Below are 27,669 nucleotides of genomic sequence, written 5' to 3'. Positions count from 1 at the left end.
AGACCGTCTCACCCTGTCATCCAGACTGGAGTACAGTAGCACAATCGTAGCTCACTGTAACCTTGAACTTCTGTGCTCAAGCGATCCTCCTGCCTCAGCCTCCCAAGTTTCTAGGACTACAGCTACATGCCACCATGCCTGGCTTATTATTTGTTTGTGGAAATGAAGTTTCATTATGTTGCCCAGAATGACAACTCCTTTCTTTAGCATTGCCATCACCATGATGCGGTATGGATCACATGAAAATTTAGGTCAAAACTATTTGAATCAGTATTAAAAAACTCATTGAAGCTTTCAGTTAAATTATGTCTAAAAAATATATCAGACTTATGCAATAATGCAAGTGAATTTAATAAAAGTGTAGTTTAAACATTTCAGTTCTTTCAGTCAATATTGGAATATATTAAATATGTTACACAGGCCCTTAGACATTAAAAGATTTATCAAAAATTTAACTATGCATAAGAAATCTTGAATGTCCATGAGCATATCTGTCCTGTTCGCCACTATGTCTTCAGTCCCTAGCACAATACTTTACCTAAATAAAAATGGGTACAATGAAGTGGTGTGGAAAGACTGAATTCAGCAGGATTAGCCTAGATAACTACCCATCATATGCATTTAAATCATTTCTTTTAACCCTCATAATAATTCCCCAGTAGTTACTATTATTTCCATTTTCTAGGGAGAAAATATTAGTAGTGCTTATAATTTATCAAATTCTCATTTATGTAAAAATAACCTTACTAGTATAAATGTGATTAGTTGGAGAAGTTGCTAATGTATATTGCATGCTTACAAAATGCTAGGGACTGTTCTCAGGTTTTGCAATTAATCTTCGTGTCAACTTTAAGATAGATACTATTAGATACTATTATTCTCTCCAATTTATAGTTATGAGTTAATATTTTTAGATCTTACATAGATATATGATGTAGAATGCAGTTTTTGGAAGAATTCTCTTTTCTTAAAATTATATGTAGTTATTAAAAAGTCAAAGTAGTCCCAAAATGTGCAAAGTAAAAGAAGATTAAAAATCTCTGAAGTACAATCATTTGTTAACAATTGGGTAACGTTATTCCAGGTTTATCTTGGTAAAAATATAAAGGTTGTCAGATATAATTTTAAAACTTGGGTTGTTTTATGCATGAGTTTAATATAAACTGTTAAATAAAATGTATTTTACAAAAGGAAAATAAAATCCCAGGATTAAATTTCTGATAAATATTTCTTAAAACAAATGATATATGCAACTAAAGAAATTATCAACTTACAAAAGAAATATTATGGAGACCCCTAATGTTGAGTTCATTATACATGTTTCTTTTAACGGTATGTGTCCATTTTAGGCTATATTAAATTCTTGACAAAATTACTTTCTCTTTATGGTTATATTTTTATTTTTATACTGTCAAGATATATACCAGTTATTTGCAGTTATGGAACCTTCATCCCCCACATTTACTATTAGTTTTAGAGTCATACAGCTGAGTATTAGTTATGTATTAGTTACATGTGTTCAAAATCTATTATGACATATGAATTCCTAGATTCTTCAGTTTGATTAGTCTGTTAGTCTGATGTAGTTTATCATCAAATAGAAGTTTCATGTATGCTGTATTTCCAGTGTTAAAGCTTGCTGGAAGATATCTATTTGTTATTTTATTCTGATAAGACAAAGTGCCTATATGTAAGTTTGTTGTTTTTCTTTTCTCAGAATTTGGAAGATATTACTCTGTGTTCTGAAGTTGAGTGTTACTAAAGAGAAGCAGCTAAATAAAATAGCATGTTTTTACATCATGTTTGCATATGATTTGCTTTTCCTTTTCCTTTAAAAACCTCAGGTTCAAATCTTTAGTTTCAGAAATTTTCTTCAACTAAAATTGTTATTTTGGCTCATTTTTCTGTGCTTTGTTTTATTCTTCCCAGGGTCACACATTGGGTCCTTTGTTTATATAAAATATATTCTTTGTAATGTCTATACGTGTGTGCTTTTATATGATATTAAGTTGGATATGGAGGGGAAGTTTGCAGGTAGACTTGAATAATTGCTGGGTTATAAATATTAGAATGTGCACTTGATTATGTAAGTGTTGGATTGGGTAAACATGAGGTTTTATGAAGAATAAGATTCATTCTGAATGTATAAATCAAGTTGAGAACAATGTTTTTAATCTTTGTTCTCTGTTGGGTGATTTCTTATATTTTAAACATTAAACATGTGTATAGATCTGTTGAGTTCACTTTAACCACTAGATTTCCCAAAAGATTTCTACTATGTAGGATTTGAAAGTAGAAAAACATAGAAAATTGAACCATCATTGTGATCCATGCTTATTTTGGCATTACTTCATGGGATAAATTTTTCACTTTAATATTTTCACTTTATTTTCCATCTTGTGCTCCCAATGAGCTAAGCAATGGATCATTTTATAGCATTTCAGGTAAGGGATGCTTGTTTTCTCATCTTTCTGCCATAAATATTTATGATACCTTAATATTATCTAATAATCTTTAGCAAATTTCAATTTTAGTAGCATTTACATTCTCTGTACAACTATTTCTAAGAGATTACATTCTCCAGAGCTGCCATTTCCTGTGCCTTTTGAACACCAAATGCTAAACTCTTTCTTCAATTCTGGGAACCACGTAGTATCCCTACGACTATCTTCACTTTTTGGTTTAGTTTCTATTGTTTAAAACCAAATAACGACTTGTAAGAGAATAAAAATATTCTCCCCATTAAAAAAAATTCATGATCTCAGGCAAAAAATAAATCTCGATGCTTGCAAAGTTATATTCAACATAATTATGTCTTGAAATATTTGTGATCATTTAATCCTATAAAAAATCTAAACTTGATCTTTACTGTTTCTCCAACGGTTCTTGGAATAAGTTTTCTTTGTATTAAAAAATTTTAGTTGTAAATATTTAATAGGAAGAGAATATAGATTTAAGAGTGAAGTTGATAAAATATAAGTAGATGTTTTATAAAACATCTACTTGGGAAAGGCGAAGAAGCTCCCATCTTGTCTTTGAGATACTGGGACCCAGATGTGCATAAATAGGCACCCTCAAGGACACGTGGTGTCTTACCACATCGAAATGGGCTATAAAAGGAAGTTCGTAGGCAGAGTATTAGGAAGAAGACTGGAAATACAACATGATTCCATATGAAACGACTTTTGTGGGTCTACTTAACCAAGGCAATGCAAATATTGTCAAGAGTTTACCATGCCTCTAACATCCAAATTACTCTTTCTCCAGAAGCAGCAAAGACTTAAAATGTTATTCATTTAGTTGCAAAAGGAATTAGAAGATTCACTATTTGGGCTGCAGACTATTAAACAATTTGGTATTCTGTATATTCCTTTTATATTTAAAAAAGGACTTTTATGTAAAGTGAAATCAGAAAGATCAACTAAGTATTTGTTGAGAAACCCACATATTCTATCTTTATGTAACAGTATCAATTAGATTTTCATAAGAGTTCTCATTCCATCCTTTGATTCAGAAGAAAAGAGTTGCTAAACTACTTGAACCTGGTAATCTATCCCAGTGAAAATTATAAAGGAGACTTGGATCCCAAATGAGGTGTAGTCTTACCCTCTGCTGTTAACTTTGTCTCAAGTAAAAATTTGTGAAAATTGTAGTCACAGTATAAAGGTCCAGCAAAAATAAAACATCTTATGTCAAGGGCCAACCTAGAGACCTATAAGAATGATACTACAATAATACATATGTAACAAAACACTCAAATGTCCTAATTAGCTTTTTTTTTTTTTTTAAAAGGGAAACCAATTTGATAGTAGTAAAATCATAGCAAGAAATAAGAACTAGCTATATGCAGAAGATTTCGGTGACTGGCTAACTTTTGTCCCCCCTCCAAATTCCTATGTTCAAGTCCCAGTACCCCAGAAGGTGATCTTATTTGTCAATAGGATCTTTAAAAATAGTAATTGAGATTGAGATTATATAGGTAGGCCCTAATCCATGGGACTATATTTGCAAATAAGGCATTCAAAGAGATGATTAAGCTAAAATGAGGCCCAGAAGATGCGGTATTAATCCAGTATGACTGATGTCACCAGGGATTCCTGAATGCAGAGAAAAGGACAGAAAAGGCCACATGAGGACATAGCCAGAAGACAACCATTAGCTAGACAAGAAAAAAGGCCCTAGGGGAAAAAATAAATAAAAATCTGTTAACCTTGATCTTGGACTTCCAGCCTCCAAAACCATGAGAAATAAATTTCTGCTATTTAAGCTGCCCAGTCTGTGGAATTTCATTAGGGCAGTCCTAAGAAACTAATTCTCATCATCTTCCCAAAGTTCTCCTTTATACAGTGTTTTTACCTCTTTTGTATGAATTATATTATTTTCTCTTCACGTGGGGGCCATAGTACAATTAAAATATTTATGATGTAATTTTTTTCAAGTCTCCAAGTGTCCAATGTAGAGCAGGCATTATGCATACTAAATGTATTCAATGCCTTAACCATTTGTTTATGAACCCAGCCCTTAATTCTATATGCTGTAGAGTATAATGCTTTGATTTTTGTAGTGTGCTAAAAATTCAAGTGTATCCTGTTGAAATTCTCAGCAGCAGAGAATTAGCAAAAGAAAAAATGTTTTACTGGATTAAATTCATAATGCTTGCACAGCCTGAGAACACACTCCCAAAGATCTCAATAATATTTCACTGTTTTATTAGGCTACAAACTTTCCCAGTATGAACCTTTGACCGAATCATTATTCTAACGCCTATATTGATCAAAAACATCAATTGAACATTGTGTCTTTCTAGCTCAATTAAGTGAAATGTAGGTGCCATAAAAAGTACCTGAATCCAGTCTTGGAGAATGTTTTTATTTGTCTACTTTACCAGGTTTTGCTTTGAGACTATTGGTGACCGTTACAAAATTACAGGTAGTTTATACTTCCAAAGTCTGATGTTGTACATTGCCAATTGGTCATTTCATATGAAAAAATCCCATATGTCAATTAAACGCTGGCATTTTTTCTTTCATCTTTGCAATTAAATCATCACCAGAATTCGAGTTTCCTGTAGCAGTCTATCCTGCATTCCAAACATATTTCCAAGCATACAGCTAGATAATTAAAAAGGTATTATCCTTTCAATTGCCAGCCATTTGTGGCAATTCTGCCCACTAACAGGCTGGTATATTTTGGGGTATGTAAATCGGTATGGATTGAATGAAGTTTGCCAAATACTGTAGTTTTTACTCTTTTAAGGAACATACACAAAACATCACTGGCTTGGAATAGAATAAAAGATGAGTAATACTGGACAACTCACTTGTGTCCAAGCACATGCTATGAGACTTGCCAAATACCATCATATTTTTTCCCTTCCCTAAACCTTCTAAAGTAGATATTTTAATCCTCAGTTTAGAGAAGAAATTGAGGCTTCGATTAGACTAACGTATTTATCAAAATGGTTGTCTAACGGTATCTCAAGAGCAATTCCTCTAGAGTCATTTAGTCCAACTGAGATGACATGCCTGTCTCTTGTAAATACTTGGTAACCCGCTCTTCTTGCATCGTTCTTTGTGACATTTGTGGTCACTGTGAGCACTGAGATAAAAGTTTCAACATCAAGTGGCCATACTACAGAAGAAATTCTTATATAATGAGGCATTTGGCCAGAAAAACCGTGTCAGATGGACCACGAGCCAGCAGTTTTTTTCCCCCCATCACAGAATCAGAATTCACTCAACTGGGTTCCTCTGTTAAAATTGTTTGTGTCCTCACTGACATGATTATAATACAATTTCCAAGTAAAAACAATTACATTAAGTTAAGGTGATGTTTTCTGTTCTGAAGAAATTAACTGAATTTTAAAAATCTGACTAACACTTGAGGGAAATGCCTATGTTATGGTTTAGGGTTTTTAAAAACAATATTTAGAACCCCTATGCTAGGCACTATGCTAAGTGATTTCAGTTATTAGGGTGGAGAGGCAGAATAGGTCAACTTGTTTAAGAAATAAATCTTATAGAAGAGTGGAAAATTAATATGTAAATGCACCATATTATTGCTTTACTGGCACATTTTCTTATTTATCTCTTTCACAACTCAAAAGAGAATCATACAAGATTCAGTTGCTTGTCATTCCTTTTTGACTAGACAAAAAGCAAAGAAATAAAATAAAGGAAAGCATTTGCTAGTGCTAAGAAAGTCTCCTTTAGGAAAGCTGAAAGGGAATGTAATTGGTTCCAAAATACCATCTTAAATTCACTGTGCATGTATTTTTCACACACACAAAATTGAGCATTGGAGACCAAAGGGGCCTGGAATGTAAAATGATGCAGCTAAACTCCATTTAGAAATAGTTGTAATGCAATTCCCAGTTGGACTGATTTTATCTGCTCATCTTGAAAAGAAATTTAACCCTGAAATATCACTAATGTTTTCTAACTCTCATTACAAATTGACAGTGATTGATTTTGAGTAATTCTCCTAAAAAACTAAATTAGAAAATAATCTTCTGGATTATAGGGGAGTCTAGTTCATGTTTTCAATTAGTCCCTTCTTTGGAAAGTATGATGCTATCACACATTTGAATAGCACAGTGGATTTCTTAAACAACAACTTGACTTTACTATAAAAAAAACTATCTAAATTAAAAAGTTTTTAGTAAAAACCCCAATTGTGGATTAAATTCTTCTGGAAGAAAGCGTAGAATTAAAATAGCCAGGGTATCAAAAAATCAGAGAGTCTGACATATTCTTGGTTTAGCCATTAGTTACCTTCGTGAACGCAGATGACGTTTTTGTTCCCGATTTCCCGAATCTGTAAAGTGAAGAAATTCAATGAGATAATGCTCTCCAAGGCCCTTTCCTCTTCTGTTTTTATGTATTCTATAATTCTATTTTACTTAAATTAATGGTCCATTTTCCATGCAGGCCTCTAAAGTAACATTGGAGAGTGATTAAGGGGAAGTGTAAAGAAAGACTAGCTCATAGAGGAAATAGTTCCTTTATGTTTCATTGCTTATAGAAAGATGCTCTCAAGAGTAGTGCTTAAGCTTAATTTGCATTCAAATTGCCTGGAGATCTTGTTAAAATGCTGAGTCTGAGGAAGTTTGGAGAGAGGCCTGAGAATATGCATTGCTAGCACATTCCTGAGTGATGACCTTGCTGCTGGTTCCAGAATGCATTTTGTAAATGTATTTGTACTGGTTGTAAAATTATTTAATGGCAAAACTGCAATTACTTTTGCACCAACCTAATAGAAAAATCTGGGGGAGTTGTTAAAATATTGATTTCAGAGGGTGGGGCCATAAATTGAATTTTTCAAGATGCATCTTGTGTAATACTGTTGCCAGAGGTCCAGGGACCACACTTCATACATTTGAGTATACTATCATATGGAGTCGTGGAAGGGAACTATCTTCCAGCCCTTCTCTAGTCTGTTCAGTTTCTCTTTTCAAATATGGGCCCTGCCTTATTACTGCATTTTTTTTTTTTAAAAGTAACTGTGTGAAACCAGTTCTATGGTTGTCTTGTACCAGTCTTTTCATTTCATAGAATACCTGTTGTCTGGTTAAAATGACAAATTAATGTGCATAGGTCTTTTGTTCATCTTTTTTAAACTTGAAGTGCAAGAACATTTCTACCTCTTTAACAAGTATTCATGCAGTTGCCATAAAGGAAGTATGTTGAAGTGGTGGAGAAAACCATGGTAGGATCAGGCAAGCCCAAATCTCAATACTAGTACTGCTAGCTGTTCCTTTAATTCTGTGTTTCCCTCATACCTGAAACTACAGAAGATCTTAGCCATTACTAATTCACTTAGACATGCTCAACAGCATGGTGGCCTATTAGGAGTCGCCAACAACTAAAATTAGAGTTTAGATAGGGTTATAATTCACAGAATAGTCACTGAAGTTTTCTTGCGCTCCATAAGTAAAATAGTTGATCCACACATTTTACTTGCGAAAAACCATGAGATTAATATGCCAACTTGAAATGATATACCTATAGGCATATACACATTTCTGTTGGATCATATTGAAGTTAGAGTCATTTTCAGACAGCAGAAAAATGACATCAAAATTTCATAAATAGCTTAGAGATAAAAGTTGGAAAATTGTATTAAAATCCTTAAACATGTGATACAGTAATTTTTCTTCTCTGCATCTAGGGCAAAGGTTCTCTTGCCCTTCCCATGTTCAACAAATACTTGCCCTCATACGTGTATCAGAAACTGGTCTAGAACTTTGGGGTTCAAGTAGGAAACAAGTGAAGCAAAATTGTCAAGTATATTCCAATGTTCTGAGGTAAATAAATTTTAAAAATAAATGTTCCCCCATTTCTTATTTAGACTTATTTTAGATCCAGATGTACGTATGCAGGTTTGCTATATAAATTGCATGTCAAAGGTTTGGGGTACAGATTATTTCATCACCCAGGTGATAAAGCTGAGTACCTAATAGGTATTCAATCCTGACCCTCCTCCTACCTTCCAACCTCAAACAGGTCCCAGTGTGTATTGTTCTTCGTACTCATGTGTTGTCAATGTTTAGTTCCCACTTACAAGTGAGAACTTACAGTATTATTTGCTTTTCTGTTCCTGTATTAGTTTGCTTGATAGTGGCCTCCAGCTCCATCCACGTTGTTGCAAAGGACATAATCTTTATGGTGGTGCAGTATTCCATGGTGTACGTGTTCCACGTTTTCTTCATCTAGTCTACTGTTAATAGGCATCTAGGTTGATTCCATGTCTTTGCGATTGTGAATAGTGCTGCAATGAACACGTGTGCAGGTGTCTCTATGGTGGAACAATTTCTATTTCTTCGGGTTTGCACCCAACCCATTAATGGGATTGCTGGACTGAATGGTAGTTGTTTTAAGTTTGAGAAATCACCAAACTGCCTTCCATAGAAGCTAAGCTATTTTACATTCCCACCAGCAGTATATATGCATTCCTTTTTTCTCTGTAGCCTCAACCAGCATGTTATTTTTTCATTTTAAAAAATACATTTTTTAAGCAATACCAGCAGGTGAAAAAAATTTCCATGGAGAAAACCAAGCAGGAAAAGAGGATGCAACATTTTGGGAAGAGATTAGTTGTAATTTCTCAGGGAAGAAAGGCAGGCCTCACTGAAAATTTGACATGTGATCAAGGACCTAAGGAAGGTGGAGAATGAGCTCTGCAGTTTTATGGGTTGTTCTGAGTTCAAAAGAACAAATGCCCTTATGTATGTGGCAAGTTCAAAGAACAGAAAAGTCAATGTATCTGGAACACAGGAAGAAAAAAATGGAGCAAACATATTTCTTATAAGCTCAGTATGTCATATTAAGGGTTTTGGGTTTTACTGAGTGAATTTAGCAGCATGAGACATTGAGTAGAAGCATCATGTGCTACGATTTTTATTTTGAAATGGCCAGGTGGCTCTTGTGTTGAGAATGTGTACCAGGAAAGATAGATAACCATCAGGGAGATGAACTAGAGCAGATGCTGCCAAACTCCAGTACAAGGATCTAATCTGGACTGCCTGTTCTGGTAAATGAAGCCTTATTGGGACATGGACATGCTCATTCAATTGCATAGTGTTGATGGCAGTTTTCACACTGTGGCAGAATTTAGTTGAAACAAAAGATCCTGTGGCCCATTATATCTAAAACAACTTGAGATCTAACTCTAAGTACAGAAAACAGTTTGCACATCTCTGAATTAGAAGGCAATAATTCAACTGAGATGTAACGGAGGCCTGTATCAGATTAGGAGTAGGGGAAGTGATTAGAAATATTTAGATGCTGCATATATTGAAAGTAGAGCCAACAAATATGCTGACAGGAGAAAGGTCTAAAAGAAGAACGATTGACTTTCACCTGAGCAATGGGAAAGACAGAACTGCTATTTACTTAGTTGAAAGATTGTGGGAAGAGCACATTTAGAGGTTCAGATCATGAGTTGGTCTTGAGATACCTAACACATTCAACAAATAGGTACAGGAGACAGTTGCACATCTAAGTCTAGAGTTCAGCAGAAAGACCTTAGCTAGTAATATAAATTTGGGAGTTTTTGGCACGTAAGTGGTATTGCAAATCATGGATGAGATCACAGGGCAGTGATGTTGGAGGAGAGGTTCAGAAGTTACACCTGAGGCTTTCCAGATTTTGGAGGTCATGCAGATAAGGTAAAAATCAGCAAAATGCAATGATAAAGAGCAGCTAAATGAGATAGACAAGAGCACGTGAAATCTTTGATGCCTCAAAAATAAGGTCATCAGCCAAGTTAAGTGCTGCTGCTTTTTTAGGTAGGATTGAGAAGTTATTACCAGCTCAGAACAATGTGGAGATTAATGATAGCCTTGAGGGACATTTTAGTGGCATATGGGGTAAAAAATCCTGATTGGAATAAATTCAAGAGAAAAAAATGAAGAAACTGAAGATGGCTCAAAGAAAATTGGAAGTTTTTCTCTGAAAGAGAATAAAAGGTAGCAAAAAGGATGTGGTATTGAGAATTCTTTAAATTTCTTTTTCAGATAAGAGAAATAGCAGGATGCTTGTACACTATTGGATAATTTGGCCAAAAGGGGAAAAGGATAATATCTGAAAGAAAAATCGAGAGTGATGTGTTTGAGCAGGTGCATGAGTGCAAGGGATGGCCTTCAATGAGAACACAGGTTGTTCAATCAAAGCAAGATAAGTAGAAGCAGAATATATAGGCAATATAGATACAGGTGAGTAGATAGTGTAGCAGCTGGGGACAATCTTCTGATTTTAAAATTTTCCCCTTTTTCTTTTTAGCCTAAGAAGCAAAGTCAAAAAAACTGAGGGGAAAAGAGGTTTGGAGGTATGAGAGGAGTGTAGGGGGTAATATCCATTGAGAGGCAAGTGAAGAGGGGAATATAGAATTTCTGTGTAATAACGTTGGGCTAAGTCACAACAAAGCATAAATATACAGTGAAAATATTCTAAACATCCAAACAAGAATAATAAGGATTCTAGAACTTTCAGTAACTATTGTGAAGTTATTAAAATACTTTTCTAATATACTTAACAGAAAAATCTCAATGTGGAAGAATAAAACTACAGTCCTTTGTATTCTATGTTGTTGTTACCAGGAAGTGCAGGAATCCTCAAGTTCTTAGTCTTACTTGGAGAAAGTTCTGCCAAGTGATTGATTTAGCCAAAAAAGGAGAAGTTATTGAAGGAAAGTAGAGTGCAGAGAGTTTGCTTAAAGCGATAGTACACTGAAAAGATGAGTCAGAGCCAGGTGCTCAAAGGGAATGGGCCAGCTGCAGCCCCTGAGAGTTCCGCTTTGGGTTTTTATGATGTCAAATTCTTTGAGGTTCTCACTTCTGTCTTAAGTCTCTGCCTTTTTTTTTTTCTTTTTTTTTTTTTTTTGGTGGGGGGTGTCTAGTTTTTCCACTCCTGCCTTAAGTCTCCTTCCTTTCCCCACGAACTTCCCAACCCAGGCTTGTCTGGTGTCACATACAAATGGTGCCTGCATTATCCCTTAAAACTTTCTTCTTTGCCTTTTGCCTCTCATTAGGCATGTAGCTAGCTCCATTCTGACAGGTTAAATGCAGAGTGAATGATTATGGGACATCTTATTGGGCATTCCTTTCCACACAGCTATTTCCCCTCCTCTGTTCATATCTATGGTATCCAGGTTTCAGGTGATCCCTGGGCTGTGAGATTTTCCAGACCTCCCTCTTCACAGGGGCTTCCCTCTCCTGTTCATGTCTGGTTATCTGCCTACTCTAACATTATGTAATTTGATAAGTGACAAAGGCATTAAGACTCCAAAGTCACAATACTGGGAATTGATAGCCTGGGTTACAACCCAGGTTTGACTGATTTCAAACTGATTTCCAGAACACTTAAATTTTACTATGTTGAAAACCTCCAAAATTTTTTGAATAAGTATTACATAAGTATCCTGTTTTCTAACTGAACAATTGTTTCAACTGCTATGTATCAATTCATATACATTGTTTTTAATGTTCCAGGTCAATAACCCTAAACAGTTTATGCACAAACTGTTTGTCATTCAACAACTTGGTCACACTTTTGTAAAAACTTTAGCCAGCTCTGTCATTTTTAAAGTGTTCCAATGAAATCTTCTTGTAAATCAACAAGATCACTAACATGTTAATTCATTCTTGAAAATAGTAAGTAAAAGATAGAATTACAGAAGCTTCTTTGAACAATGAAAATGGTCTTATATAACTAAAAGGAATATATTACTGGAAAGAATTGTCCAAGTTCTTGGCATTTTGAAAAAAGAACAAAATTCACAAAATAGCAAAAGGATCAAAGAAAGACACAGCAACAGAGAAACTGAGTAAAGAAGGCACAGACTTACTCAAGAAAACTCAGAGCGGGAGAGAACTTTCAGAGTGGGAGAGAGCTCAAGCAAATGGCTCTAAAAGCTGACTGCATTGCTCTTCAGGGTTTTTATAAAGCCAAAAGAACTGTCAACAGGTGCCCTTTAGAGGCCTCCAAATGGTTACACCCTATGACCAATCAGAGGCTGAAGTGGATGCTTCGCTCACAGTCAATCAGAGGCTGAAGTGGAAACTTCTGTCTCCTTATCTCAGGAGCGAGGATGTGGCCTGTATGTGCCCAGTCTTGCCAAGAACTGGCTGCACCTGCTGTTGTTTAGTTTATGCCTTAACCCCCACTTACACTAATTCCCTATTCTGCCTCAGAATGAATTTCTGGCATAAATGAATCAAGAAACAAAACCCAAATTTGGTATAGTTTGCTCCTCTGTGATAATCTCTTTAAGCAAACATAGTTTAAGTTTCAGGTTGTATCCTCCAAAGACTTTTTAGGTTTTTTCCACACGTGAGACTTACCCCTGATCTCTAACAGCTGACACTTAGATGATATTACCTTGTCCCATGACCATTAATCATATTTTCTTTTACGTTAATGACTTCCAAATTTATATTTTCTATCCAGTTCTCTTCTGTTGAGCTTCAGTCAGGCATATTTATCTGTCTTCTTGATGTCTCCCTGAGGTTAATTCAAGCATAGTATGGTCAAAACAGACCATCTGAGAGTTTTGTAACATCTGCTAGAATAAAGATCATACTCAGTAATCAGACCGCTGGCATTCCAGAGAATGTTGACATCACTCTGAAGGGAGGCCTAGTTATTTTGAAGGGGCCCTGAGAAACTCTGTTGAGGGACTTTAATTATGCGAATGTAGAACTCGGTCTCTTTGGGGGATGGGGGGAAAAATGTAGAGGCTCCAGCTTGACAGATGGCAGGGAAATGGAAAGCAACTGGCTACCGTACACACTATCTGTGTCCATCCACAGAGCACGATCAAGGCGTTACAATGAGCTTCCATTACAAGAAGAGATCTGTGCGTGCTTACTTTCCCATCAATGTCATTATTCAGGAGAATGGGTCTCTTGTTGAAATTCAAAATTTCTTAGTGATAAATGCATCCACAAGTTTCAGGTGAGTCTGGGTGTTGCTTGTTTAATATCTCAAACCCAGAAAAATGAGTTAATTATTGAAGAAAATGACATTGAACTTATATCAAATTCTACTACTTTGATTCAGCAAGCCACAACAGTTAAAAACAGAAATCAGAAAAATTGTGTATGGTATCTACATCTCTGAAAAAGGAACAGTTTAGCCCCCTGATAAGTAAAGCCTAAAAGTTGTCCAGCTTAGGAAACAAAATGCTAATTCCTCAAATCCATTTATGATGTTTTAAAGATTTAACAAAAACCCTCTACTAAAAAAACAAACAACAACAACAACAACAAAACCAAGCAACCAACTAATCAGACTGTCTGAATTATAGCTCTCCCCTCAAGTTATTTCCCATTTTTATAATGACACAATCATTTGCTTGAGTTAAGAACCGTCTTTAATTCCTCTTTCTCTGAAACTATATTTACTCAGTGAACGACTTTTCCAGGACTTTTTCCAAAATACATGTAAATTCAGTCCTTTCCTCCCTTGCAGCTCTCCAGTCCAAGCTCCAATCATCTTCAGCTTGTTTTATTATAACAGTCTTCTAAATAGTCTGAATATTTTTCCAGTTCCTCTAATTTGTCCACAAAAAATATTATTTTTGAAAGATCATTCAGATAACATCCCTTTCCCAATTAAAACATCTCAATGCTTATTGTCGTGTTAATATAAAATAGAAACTCACTATTCCGGTCTGTAAGATACTACATGATTTGGATTCTGTCTGGATTTCTACCTATCACCCTACCCCCTGGCTTTTTCTTCAGTTGCACTGTTCTTTGTGTTCTTGGAAGACACCAAGATTTTCTAGCCTTAGATTCTTTGTATCCACTCTCACCACTGCCTGGACCACTTCCCATGGTTCTTATATTTCAGATCTCCTATGAAATGTCACACACTGGTAGAGTTGTTTCTTGACCATTCTATCTAGGATAGATTTTCCACCTCTGACTGTATGTTTTCTCTACCAAAACATCTGCTTATTTCTCCTATAGAACCTAACACAATCTTTAGGTATTTTGGTTATTCATGTGTTTCTTTGTTTATTTTGTGTCACACTAACAAAGGTTTGTTACTGAAACTCCAGTGCCTATCACATATCACGTTCTTAATTTTTGAATGAATGGATAAATGAATATACCATTTTCACTCATTGCAGAAGCGATAGTTCATTTTCATAGTTTATAAATTCATTAGTTTCCATGCACAGTCAATTGATATTTAGATTACAGGTGATAATTGCCTTAACATTTCTTTACTCCCCATTTTTAGGTGGGAAGGATTCTGTTTTAGTCAACTTCTACAGCTATTTGGTATATCAAACCTCTTAATCTTTTTATTTTTTCTTTTGCCTTCTTTCTGTATAATTCCAAAGGATATTTTATAAGGAAACTATTTAGCTGAATACCTCCAGCTCTTTCTCATTTTCACTCAAGCCCCAACCGATGGGTGGATGTTTTCCCTATTTTAACCACCTCTGACCAGTTTTAACATTGCATAAATCAAAATACAAATTTATAAAACACAGGATCTCTACATAAATTTGTAGAAGGTAGTAAAAATATTTTTTAAATGAATTTGAATCAGAGGGAAAAGTGTTTAATCATAAAAGCTCATCCCAAGTGGCTGAAATCACAGCATGAGACAGAATGTATTAAGACAGTACATAGCCAGCTGAAATAGATCAGATTTTTATATCACTATATCACTGACCACACTTAGGGAAATAAACATGACCACAGCCACTCGTTAGTAATTTTAGACAATGCCACTTCCAAACTTTTGGTGATCTTTAAGCTAAATTCCAGAATCTCACAGAAAGATATAACTGGAGATTATTTAATCTCCGGTTAATACCTCAAACATCTGCAATAGAAATTGTTAAATTGTCTTTGGAGATTCAGTGAATTTATACTTATAATAAGTTATCTTTTTTTTTTTTGTCACAGAAAGCATTAGAAATACACCTTTTAGATTCTGTTTTACAGCCTGCTGGGCCAAATGGACACAGCCAGAGCCCACCATTGCTGGCCCATATTAACCCAGCTAACGCTTCAACAGAGTAGAAAGCATATTTACTTTCACTATCTCATTTAATGTTCTTTATCCATCAACACGTACTGAAGAATGTTTAATGGAAAGACAGAGCATGGTTAACCAGATAGACATAACTTTTTATGGAGCTGTCTTATAGAGGCCGACACATGATGTTTTAAAGATGTAGAACAAGGAAAGGAGTGTCACAAAAAGTATCAAGTACAAGTACCCTCGCATCTAATTGGTGGAGGGGGATTGAGGTAAAGAGAAAGACCTATGGAAAAACCCAAAGTACTTCTAAGAAAATCAAGGAAAATCAACATAGCTAATAATCAGAACGTGGGTGAAATATTACTGAGATAAGGGAAGGAGGAGGAGGCCCTGATCAAGCAGTTTGTTCTTAAGAAAATGAGACGTCACTGAGAGTATAATAAGGATAATAATCAGATGAGATCGGGCACATTCAGGGTGGTATGAAAAAAAATTAAGGAGAATAATCTTTTTGAAACAGTTCTCAATACTGTCCCCCCTCACTGATTTTTTTTTTTTTTTTTTTTTTTTTGGCATCTTGGCTCCAGGGAATGGATGAGCAAATTGTAAACTCAGAAAACTGAAAGTAGAAGTAGCCATTCCCATTGCCAGAAGGGAGCTGGGTAGGCAAAGACAGAAAGTGAAGGAGAAAACTTTCCTGTTGGTCCTCCCCTTTATTTTTCCTCAGTCAGCAACATCATAATTCTAGCAATCGAAACAACCAGGTAATTTTGCAGAAGGGTGTTTCTTACTTTCCTAGCTGCCTATTAGGAAACTTTAAGTTTCCTGAAAGGGAATGTCAGTGTAACCCAGGTGGTATGTGAAGCAGTAGCATAAACAGTTGAGAAAGGGGAGATTCCCAATTGTCCACAGGTCTTCTAGTTTTCCTGTAAGCATCGAGAAGGTTGTGGAAGATAATTGGGATATGATCGGGCTTGCCACCTCATGCCAAGGTCTATCCAGTTAGGTAAAGAGCCCCACAGAGAAAGGGAAAGGAGAAGAGCAATTAGGCCTCTGACAGTATTTGCAGTGCCATGAGGCTGCAGAAAAGGTGTCCAGCTGGGTGTCTGAAGGCACTGAATGCTCCCATAGCAGAGTAGTATCCTACCTAGCGAGACCAGGTAAGAGCCAGATCAGGTAAGAGCCAGACCAGGTAAGAGCATTTATAAGAGCCAGATAAAGTGAAAAACAGGCCACCGGTTTCCCTTGCAATAGACATCAGCAGCTGTTGACAGTTAGTGCAAGGGATTTTACACTGGGGCCCAGGAAATTTCACAAAATCTTTCAGAAAAATTAATGTCAGAGAAATGAATAATGCAATCTTTGCAGAGTATGTAGTACAATAAAAGGGGTCAGGTGGAGTGGCTCACGCCTGTAATCCCATCAGTTTGGGAGGCCGAGGCAGGCAGATCATGTGAGGCCAGGAGTTCAAGACCAGCTTGGCCAACATAGAGAAATCCCCATCTCTATGAAAAATACAAAAAAAAAAAAAAAAAAAAAAAATAGGCACGTGTGGTGACTCATGCCTATAAGCCAAGCAACTTGGGAGGCTGAGGAAGGAGAATTTGAACTGGGAGGTAGAGGTTGCAGTGAGCCAAGATCCCACCATTGCACTCCAGCCTGAGTGACACAGGGAGACTCTATCTCAATTAAAAAGAAAGGAAAAGGGAGGCATAGGACAGAACTCCAAGTTTTGGAGGAAGTTTCCAAAAGAAAATAACATTCTGAGTAAGCAATGTTCAATTGCATTGACTGAAAATCTCCACTGGACTTGAAATTGGAAGACATTAGTGACTTAAATAAAAACAGATTTTGTGAAGAGGAGAAGAACTGAAGAGAGAGTGAAGTAGCTGTTGAGTAAATGAGAGGGTAAAGTGATAGATGAGGAATAGAGGCAACAACTATAGGCCTTTCAAGAAATTCAACAGTGAATGGGAGAGAAAGTAGGTGATTCTTGAAAAGGAAGTAGAGTGAGAGAAGGTTGTCTTTTGTTTGTTAAATCATTTCTTTGTTTTAAGGAAGAGTCCTGAGCGTATTTAGTTGTATGAGGGAAGGAAATAGAACACACAGAATAAATACTCCATATAGCTCCACACAAAAGAGCAGCAGGAAAGGCATTGTGGCTTCCATTTTACAAATAAGAAAACTAAGACTTAGATTTAGTGGTTTGCTGAAGGTCAGGAACTGTTGATGTATTTGGATGAGAAGAAAGCTTTTTTTGTTCATATGTTTCAATTCTTTTTCAGTGTATTTAATATCCTCATTTGCATTAGGACACTGCTGGATGTCGAGATTGGGGAAATGACCTATAACATTTCATCTCATTGCATTGAATTCACAGACTACTAAGAATTGTGGAGTCCCTGAGTGATAAGATTACTTGTGAGATTCTTGTGAGATTACTGCATTTGAGATAGTTACTTTGTAGCTCCTACTACTGTTTGTGATTTTTTTTGGTGCTGGTTACTGCAACCTCCACCTCCCAGCTCAAATGATTCTCCTGCCTCAGCCTCAAGTTGCTTGGAGTACAGGCATAAGTCACCACACTCGGCTAATTATTTTGTATTTTTAGTAGAGATGGGGGTTTCTGTATGTTGGCCAGGCTAGTTTTGAACTCCTGGCCTCACGTGGTCCACCTGCCTCAGTCTCCTGAAGCGATGAGATTACAGGCTTGAGCCACTGCACCTGACCCCTTTTCTTGTACTACACACTCTGCAGAGATTGCATTATTCATTCCTCTGACGTTAATTTTTTTGAAAGTTTTTGTAAAATCTCCTGGGCCCCCATGGAAATCACCTTGCATTAACTGGCAACAGCTCCTGATGTCTATTGCAAGGGAAACCTGTGGCCTATTTTTCAGTTTATCTGACTCTTACAAATGCTCTTACCTCATCTGGCTAGGTAGGATACTATTTTGCTATGGGAAAATAGTAGTGCCTTCAGACACCCAGCTGGGCACCTTCTCTGCAGCCTCATGGCACTGCAAATACTGTCAGAGCTACTGCTTTGCCCTTTGTAATCCTGAGGAAGAAAAACAGGGAAAGCTCAAACAATGGAAAAACAAAGAAAACACTTTTAGTCTTGGACAATGGTTAGAGGAAATAATGTTTCCAGTTCTTAGTGCTTGGTCAGCTGAAAAGCAAGAATTTCATAAGTTTTGAGAAAACTACAGTGTGGTTTTTGCTAGATGTAAGGAAAGGAGAATGCTGATTGATACTGTTTTATCTATGTTAATATAAACAGCTAAAAATGGATAACCTTTATGAATCCTGGCTATGAGCTAGGCACACTAGTATGATAGCACTAAATACCTCCTTGAATCCTTACAGGGTTCTGAGACAGGATATCCTCTCTCCATATTAGGAATAAGTAATAACTAACTTCAACTCCTCACTCTACGACTTATAAGTGATGTCACTTTTGGCTAATATGTTAGCTTTACATTGCTATAAATAAATGCCTGAGACTGGGTAATTTATAAAGCAAAGAAATTTATTTGGCCCACAGTTCTTCAGGCTGTCCAAGGATGGTGTCAGCATCTGTTCAGCTTTTGGTGAGCCTCAGGAAGCTTTTAGTTATGGCAGAAGGAAAGGGAAGCCAGCGTGACACATGGCGAGAGACAGAGCAAGAGAGATGGGGTGGAGGTGGTGGGTCTCAGAATCTTTTTAACAATCAGATCCGATGGTAACTCACTATTGTGAGAAGGCACCAAGCCATCTACAAGTGATTTGCCTCCATGATCTAGACACTTCCCACCAGGGTCCACCTATATCCAACAGTGGGTTCACATTTCAACATGAGATTTGGAGGGGACAAACATCGAAACCATCTCAGCCAGTTATTCAATCTCTTGTGCGTCAGTATCCTTATCCATTACATTTAAATGAGAATGACAATAATAATACCTTCAACATAGGGTTGTTATGAGAAGCAAATGAGTTACCATTTTTTCAAAGAACCTTACAGTGAGAGTACCTAAGTTTGTGTAATATACATAATTATCTGATTTTAAAACAAATTCTGCTTCACCAGCTCAGAACTACACATCAGTTTCTTGACTCCCCTGTTGGAATGAATAATGCATTTTTCCAGAGCAAAATAAGTATAATTATTTTAATTCTATAATTCAAGTAAGTCATAGTGTTTCTGGAATACCTTAAAGAAAAAGTCATCATGTATTACAGTAGAATCTGGAATATATTTTTGATTAGAAATGTTTACAAGTGTAAAGGAAACATTTTTTCATGAGATGAGTTGGAGATTGCTTGTTGTTTACATATAGAAAATGGGAAGAAATTTGATACCTTCCAATGAGTTATCAGATAGGGTCTATATTTACTTGGCTCAGGTTATTTTTATTTACTTGGTTCAATTTAATTGCAGCTTAATACACCTGCTGGAAATATCACCAACGAACCACAGCAGAAGAGTTTAGGTGAGAAGAGCAGTTAAAATTCCCCTCTCTAGTCTTCACTAGATCATATGGAAAGGAAGTGATTTCTGAATAAATGAATTCATTTGAACTTGTATTAGGTTATCAGGCAGTTTTGTTTTGTTTTTGACTGCTAAAAACACTATTTTCCATAAAATCCAGATACCTCCCTACCTCAGCCAACTTCTAAGTATCTTTTACTATTGATTTTGCCCTTATCAGTTGAATTCTTGAAAATGCTTCAAAAAATAAAAATGCGCTATAAAAGATAATATTTATTTATAGTATAGTGTTATTTTCTATGTTTCAGAACTCTGCTAGGTTAAGAAGTACTGAGTTTACTCCCAAATATTTTATTAGTAGGAATCAGTCGGAGGAATTATCTGAACTGGAGAAATGAGAAGGTTTTCTCGCATTTAACACATCTGCTTGGACTGAGGTTGTTATAAAGGTTGAGAAAAAGAAGAAAATGATAAAACTTTGATCAATGAAATACGTTTTTATCTTCTGGAAAGTCTCTCAAATGTCCAACATTTTCAATAATTTCTCATAATTTCTAAATGCCTGATCTCATAGTATAAACATATCATTTTAAAAATTAACATATTGAATAATCTCATTAAAATACCACAAAATATAAACCTTATACATCATTCTACAGGTATAAGAACACAAACAATTTTAGTGACATACTCATATTCATAGATTATTACCAGAAATACGTGTATTTAAAATTCTGCATGTATATCTTTTATCTGAGCAAGATACACTAAGTTCTTAACAACTTACTGTGTCTATAAAGGTGAGTGAGCACATTGTGTTACTACCTTCCATTGCTGCTTCCAATTTCCTCTCTACCCTGCTCTGTCCCCAAGAATCTGAGATCGGCCACATCAACGCATTTCTTTGCCCTCTGTTTCTAGTTGGATTTGTTCAACGGGCTGCACCAACAGAAGATCAGAGGGAGACAGAGAAGTGATGTAGGAGTATGTTTTTCCTTTTGCTGTCTCCATGCCAGATTGAGGTCAGGTGATTTTGTCCCTCTAGAAAAGGCTGTAACTTCTGTCAGGAGGCCCTGTTCTTGCAGCTATTCTCTTCAGCTTCCAGTAATAATTTGCATGCCTTCACCTGAAGCCCAGAAAAAATACCTTTTTCTCTTGCTATTATTAGTCTCAATGTATTGCATTATCTATGGATGAGGTCTTTAAACCTTAGCCTACTTTGAAAATAATTCCTTTAATAAAATTTCCTCAAATTACCCCCACTTGAGCACTCTGTTCCCTGGCTGAATCTGTTAAAGAGTGGGGAATGGATCCCTCAGAGTACTGAGTTTTAAAGCAGTAACTTTCAATGGCAACATTGTCTCTTGCTTGCCTCATTGCAATAATCTCTTTTTAGTCTCCCTTCTTCTAACCTTGATTCATCAAAGTGGATCTTCAACACTGCTGCCAGATTAATCTTGTTAAAATGTAAGGATGATCAGTTCATTTCTCTGCTCAAAGGTCTTAGAGGATTTTAAATCTAAATATCCAAGATATTTCCATGACCTCAGAGCCCTAACAATCTGCCACCACCTGGCTTCCTCACAGCTCTGGTCTCTGCCAGTTACCCCTTACTTGTTCCACTGCTCTAGATGCTGATGTTTCTTGAACACACGGGACATTCTCTCTGTTGAGGATCTTAACCCTTGCTCTTCCTGCTGCCTGGAATGCTCTTCCATATGGCTTTTTCCTTCACTGACTTCAGATCTATCTATGCTACGATTCCAGCTTCCAAACACTCCATTTAAATGAAACCACATCCTCTCCCGGGCTCCTTTACACAGTTTTTATTTTATTTTTTTCTTTAAAGTACCTATCACCAACTAACATATTTATTTGGTGCTATTTTTCTTTTAAAAGAATAAATTGTATAAAAATCGACTTATTTCCGTTTGTCCCTACAATCTACATCTGCAGAACAGCACCTGGCTCTTAGTAGGCACCTTCTGTATACTGACTGAAAGAATGAAGGAATGAATGCGTATAACTCACTAGAGTTCTACATTTTACTCAGGTCACATTTACTTTAGCTGTAATATATTGATGATTAAATTAATTAAATCAATTATTTAATAAATGTGCATTGACACTAACAGTTCTATGCTGAAAATTTTATTGCTGCCTGATATTTCCATCTTTTTAATATACACAAATAGACAGATTGCAAGTCTTAATTTACCCTTAAAACAATATTTGTAACATAAGTAAAATGAATCAGTAAATGGATTTGTGAATTAGCTCTACTAGTAATTTACACTATATAACATAAGGCAAAGTCACTTTAATTTCTCTGTGCTCCAGTTTCCCCAGCTATAAAATTAGGGATAGGATTAGATGAATTCTAAGGTCCATTCTTCTGAAATTCTGAGAGGTGGTTGTGTTACATAAAATGTCTTTTCAATATGTTTATATATTTTAAAATGTCATCTAAAATTATAGTGTAATCAATGCTAAGTACAAAGAGTAAATGACATCTGCAGGATACACACAGGCCTTATCATTTGTCTTTTCATTTTCTTTGCTAACAATATATCAGAAAGTCTCTTTCTGGAGGATAAAAACAAATAAAATTATCAGGAGACTAGTGATCATAGATAACATAATGATTGAAATGAATATAATTTTGAGTTGACTGTTTTTCACTAATGTATTAAGAAGCAGATGAAGTATGTCTGAATTCCAGATTATATTGCAATAAATATTTTTGTTGTTTATATGTCTGGAATTTTATAGAGGATCAACTCACAAATTTCCAAATTCAAAAAATGACTTTACATTGATCTCAAATGAGTACTTTAAATTGAAATGAACCTTTTGTATTTGACATATTTTTTTGCTTCTAAAATTGATACTGGACTCCCAGAAAATTCATGTAAAATTTATAGGAGTCTCTAGATGGTTCTTATCTATTTATGGATCTGAAAATACGAAGCAACAAATTTCTGAATTTTCGTCAGCACCTGTATTGTGCCAATACGGCAAAAATCAGATGCTATTTATCATTTTTGAATTTTCACCACCAGAAATGTTATTAGTTTTAATGATAAAATCCTGTTATATTTTGCATAGAGTTGACCTTTTGAGCTCCCAGAAAAAAATGTATCATATAACCATAAGATGGTATTATTGTTACTTGGAAATGAAATAGATTTCTTTTCATAATAGTATGATGGACAAAAATGTATGTGTCTCTTGTCATTTTTACCTTCTGCATATTAAGTACAATATTTTGAAAATAAGTACTTCTTGTATATTTATATGTACATTTTATTTTAAACTACTGGAAAGTATAAACAAATAAATACACACAATTGTTTACATACCTCTAGCAGGCAGCTGGAAAGTGTTTTTGTTACATTATTTTATCATCTCAATTATTTTCAATAAAATCTGAGCTAAATTATTACTTATTAATAAACTCCAGCCCATAAATATCTTTTATCCCCCTACAAAGTGCTTTTTTGTGCTGCATCAATTTATCTTGATTAGCAAACAAATTCTCAAATGAGTAAAAAATGTAGTGTCTGCTTGTCAGACATTTGGACAGTGAAAAATTCTTTTGTTTGGAAAACAAAAGAACACACAATTTCTGGCTTCTTATAGCTTGATGATATTTGTTTCCATCATGCCATTTTACTTATTGTACAATACATAGTAGAATGCTTTTTATTGGCTTCAAACGTAGGCTTAGAACAGGCATCGTTCAAAGAAAAGGCTCTCTGCATGCATCACAATTTCTTCCTTGCCGCTGCCATTTCGTATACAGTTAGGTGATACATCCATCCTCATTAGGAACCACTCCTCTTTACACACAGACTATTCCCGACAATCAACCAAGCCAGTTCTTCTCTTGGATTTAAAATATCCTCACAACATTTATTCTCACTGCTTTGCTTTTTGTGGTCCCTAATTAGTACAATCATTTTTTAAAGAATAGTATCTCCTATATTTATTAGTGCCAATAGAATGAAACAGACTTCTTGGGTAGAAACTGCAAGCAATACACAAGGCAACAATAAGAGAGGACGCTGCCAAGTACTGGATTTAAAAATAAGTAGAACCCCCAAAGAGCAACCCTTAAAGAGTATGTTTAATCATTGCTAGAAGTGCAAAGTATAACTACTTTATATGACTGGTTGCCCACCATTTAATATTTATAAAGCATATTTCTACTTTTCATGAAGTTTAATATTTTATGATTATTTCCATAATTCCACAAGAACCCCTCAGAGAAAGCATATTACAAGTTAAAAATTATCTGATAGGGCAGGGGAACACGTTTTATATGACAGATTATGTTATAGAATGGATTAAAATAACTCACTGGGAGATGGTGATATGGCTTGCATTCTGGTTCCTACCACTTACTACATTTGTGACAGAGCAAGTTCCGTGGTTTCTATGTTCTTTAGTTTTTATTCCTGGTAATGAAAGACATGACTGTCCTGTTCTACCTTTTACACTATTTTGGAGTTTATTGATAATGTGTAGGAGGATACTTTCAAAAGAGAAAATGTTTTTGAAGGATTACATTTAAACATCCTAAACTCTGTATTCCTTGCTATATACCTATGCAGAATCTGCTTGACCTATAGAATTGGCTCTAACTTGCCCTTTTCCTCATTGTTGCAACCATTTAGGTACAATTCTGTTCAATTTAATCTTTAAAAAAATTAGCCTTTATCTCTATAATTTGATCGTTTTTATTCTAAGAGTTTACAAATGTGATTCTACCTCTAACTCTTATCCAGAATCACATCCCTTCTTTAAGGTATTTTACAGTGGGCAGTCTTTTATTCATCACCTGAAACTGAGCTAAACATTGATGCTGTATTTTGGACATGAATGCTGTATTTCTCACTATAAATCTTTAACCTTTCACACTTTGTGGTTAAAAGATGGACTTGGCAATCTCACTTCTGGGTATAAATTCAAAGGAAATGAAATTAGTATCTGAAAGAGATATCTGCACTCCCATGTTTGTGCAGCACTGCTAACAATAGCTAAAATTTGGAAGTAACTTAAGTGTCCATCAACAGATGAATGAATAAAGAAAATCTGATACTTATCTACTATGGAGTGCCATTCAGCCATAAAAGAATGAGATTCTGTTATTTGCAACAACATGGATGGAACTGCAGGTCATTACGCTAAGTAAAATAAGCCAGGCAAAGGAAAACATCACATGTTCTCACGTATTCGTGGGATCTAAAAATCAAAACAATGAAACACACGGAGATAGAGAGTAGAAGGATGGCTACCAGACGCTGGAAAGAGTGGTGAGGGGGGTTGGGGAAATGGGGTGCTCTGGGGGAGGTGGAGATGGTTAATAGGTACAAAAAATTAGATAGAATGAATAAGATCTAGTTCTTACAAAACTTAAAAACAGATTTACCATATGGCCCAGTGGTCTCATTACTGTATATATCCAAAGGAAGATACATTTTTCCACCAAAAGGACCCATGAATTCATGTATTTATCTCAGTATTATTCACAACAGCAAAGACATGGAATCTACCTAGGTGCCCATCAACAATGGACTGGATAAACAAAATGTTATATATCCAGTTCACTGTTGATTGGATATCAACAAAGGATATGTAGGATATCAACAAAGGAGATATATATATAGATCTATAAATATAGATATCTATAAATATCTATAAATATAGATACATATATAGATAGATATAGATATCTATAGACAGAAATCTTGCCACTACACTCAAGTCTATGTGACAGAGCACAGCAGCTCCTTCTCCAAAAAAAAAAAAAAAGAATAAAATCATATCCTTTGTGGCAGGATGGATGCAGCTGGAAGCCATTATCCTAAGCAAATTAATGCAGGAACAGAAAACCAAATACCATATATTCTCATTTATAAGTGGGAGCTAAACATTGGGTTGACATGGACATAAAGATGGCAAGAGTAAACACTGGGGACTACTAGAGGCGGGAGGGACGGAGGGAAGAGGGTAAGGTTTGAAAAACTATCGGGTACTATGCTTGCTGCATGGTAGACAGGAACAATCATGCCCCAAACCTTAGCATCACACAATATACCCATGTAACAAACCTGCACATGTACTCCTGAATCACTAAAGTTGAAATTATTTGCAAGAAAGAAATTTGATAAGAGAACAGATTATGAGTGTCTTCATCTCTTATACCCACACACACAAATCATAACTATGGTTGGTGATGGAGGTGTTAATTAATTTGATGGTGTTGATCATTATACATTGTACATGTATATCAAATTATTACATTGTACAGCTTGGATATATACAATTTTATTGGTCAATTAAGTATTTTAATATTTTACTTAGGATGACCTGCATTTGAAACTTTGCTTTACTGTTTACAAGCTGTGTAATCACATGCAGCATGTTAAATCCTAAGCTTCAAAATGGGAATAATAATAAAACATACCTAATATAACTTTTAAGAGTAGTAAATGAGAGAACTGATTTGAGTGATAATTCTAGTTGTCCTGTGTGGGCTGGTCTCAGGTCAATTCAACTCCTTCTCTATTGCAACAGCATGGTCTCAGCGAATTGACTTTGTGTAGTGGGCAGGAAGAACCCATTAGGCAATTACATCATGCTGCTGCCCACCTGACCCAGCAGGAAACCAGCCTCTCGCAGAGCCCTATATTTCTTGGCATCCTTAAATTAGGTGGGAGCTGTTGGATGTGGTCACAGCATAGTACCTGCCTGTTCTGCCTCTCCTCCTCCATCTCCTACCTGATGCCACTTGCAGAAGCTTCACAACTGGTCCTCCTGCCACTGTGTGTGGTGAGAAAGCGAAGTTCAGTATCTGGAGTGGCCTCTACCAGTTGTCTGGGCACCCAAGGAGAAAGCCAAGGGCTGGGCCTAGCATGGACTCCACTGGTTCTCCTAGCACCTGAGCATAACTGATTTCCCTCCAGAAGATAGTTCGAGTGGACTCCCCTCTAACTCAATATGTTACTGTGCAATGAGGAACCAAGTAGCTCTGTTTAGGCCAAAATACCAAAGTCTCAAGGATGAGTTTCATAGTTCTAGGTCCTCAGATCATGCCCAGAATTTTACCACGTGTTATGGAATCACTTCCATCAGTTTTTGGTTTTCTCTTCTTTTATCCCAAGGGCTGAAACCCAGAAGAGAACAGGTGTTAAGTCATTTCTATTCAATTTTCTCCAGACCCCTTGACTAAAAACAGGCAAACAAAGAGTAGTAAATAAAATTATGTAAAGGGCTTGCTTCATGTTTGGCACTCCATCAGTTGGGCCTATCATTATCAATGCATCATACATTCTAGTTCCTTTTGCTGCCATTCCTGACTTTGCAAAATTTATGCTAGATTTTCCATTATCTTTGTTTTCCTTCCACAAAAAGTAAAGTTGCTCTTCTTTATTACAAGCACATAAGCATGTGGAAAGCTCCTCCTCATGAGCCTCTACAGTCTTAGGCATTCCTTCCTTCATTGATTTTTTTGTCATATTTTGTGCCAACTATCTCATGCCACCTTCAAAAATCCTGAAATGATAGTGTAATCAATAAATAATAACAACATTACACATACCTGGCTGTCAGTTTCAAGATACTCACACTCAATGGCATCATATCTTAATAGAGACATATCCCCAAATAGTCTTTCTAAAACTTG

This window comes from Chlorocebus sabaeus, chromosome 21 (assembly GCF_047675955.1).
Source record: "Chlorocebus sabaeus isolate Y175 chromosome 21, mChlSab1.0.hap1, whole genome shotgun sequence".
Taxonomy (NCBI): domain Eukaryota; kingdom Metazoa; phylum Chordata; class Mammalia; order Primates; family Cercopithecidae; genus Chlorocebus; species Chlorocebus sabaeus.
Note: the sequence above shows the minus strand (reverse complement) of the source record.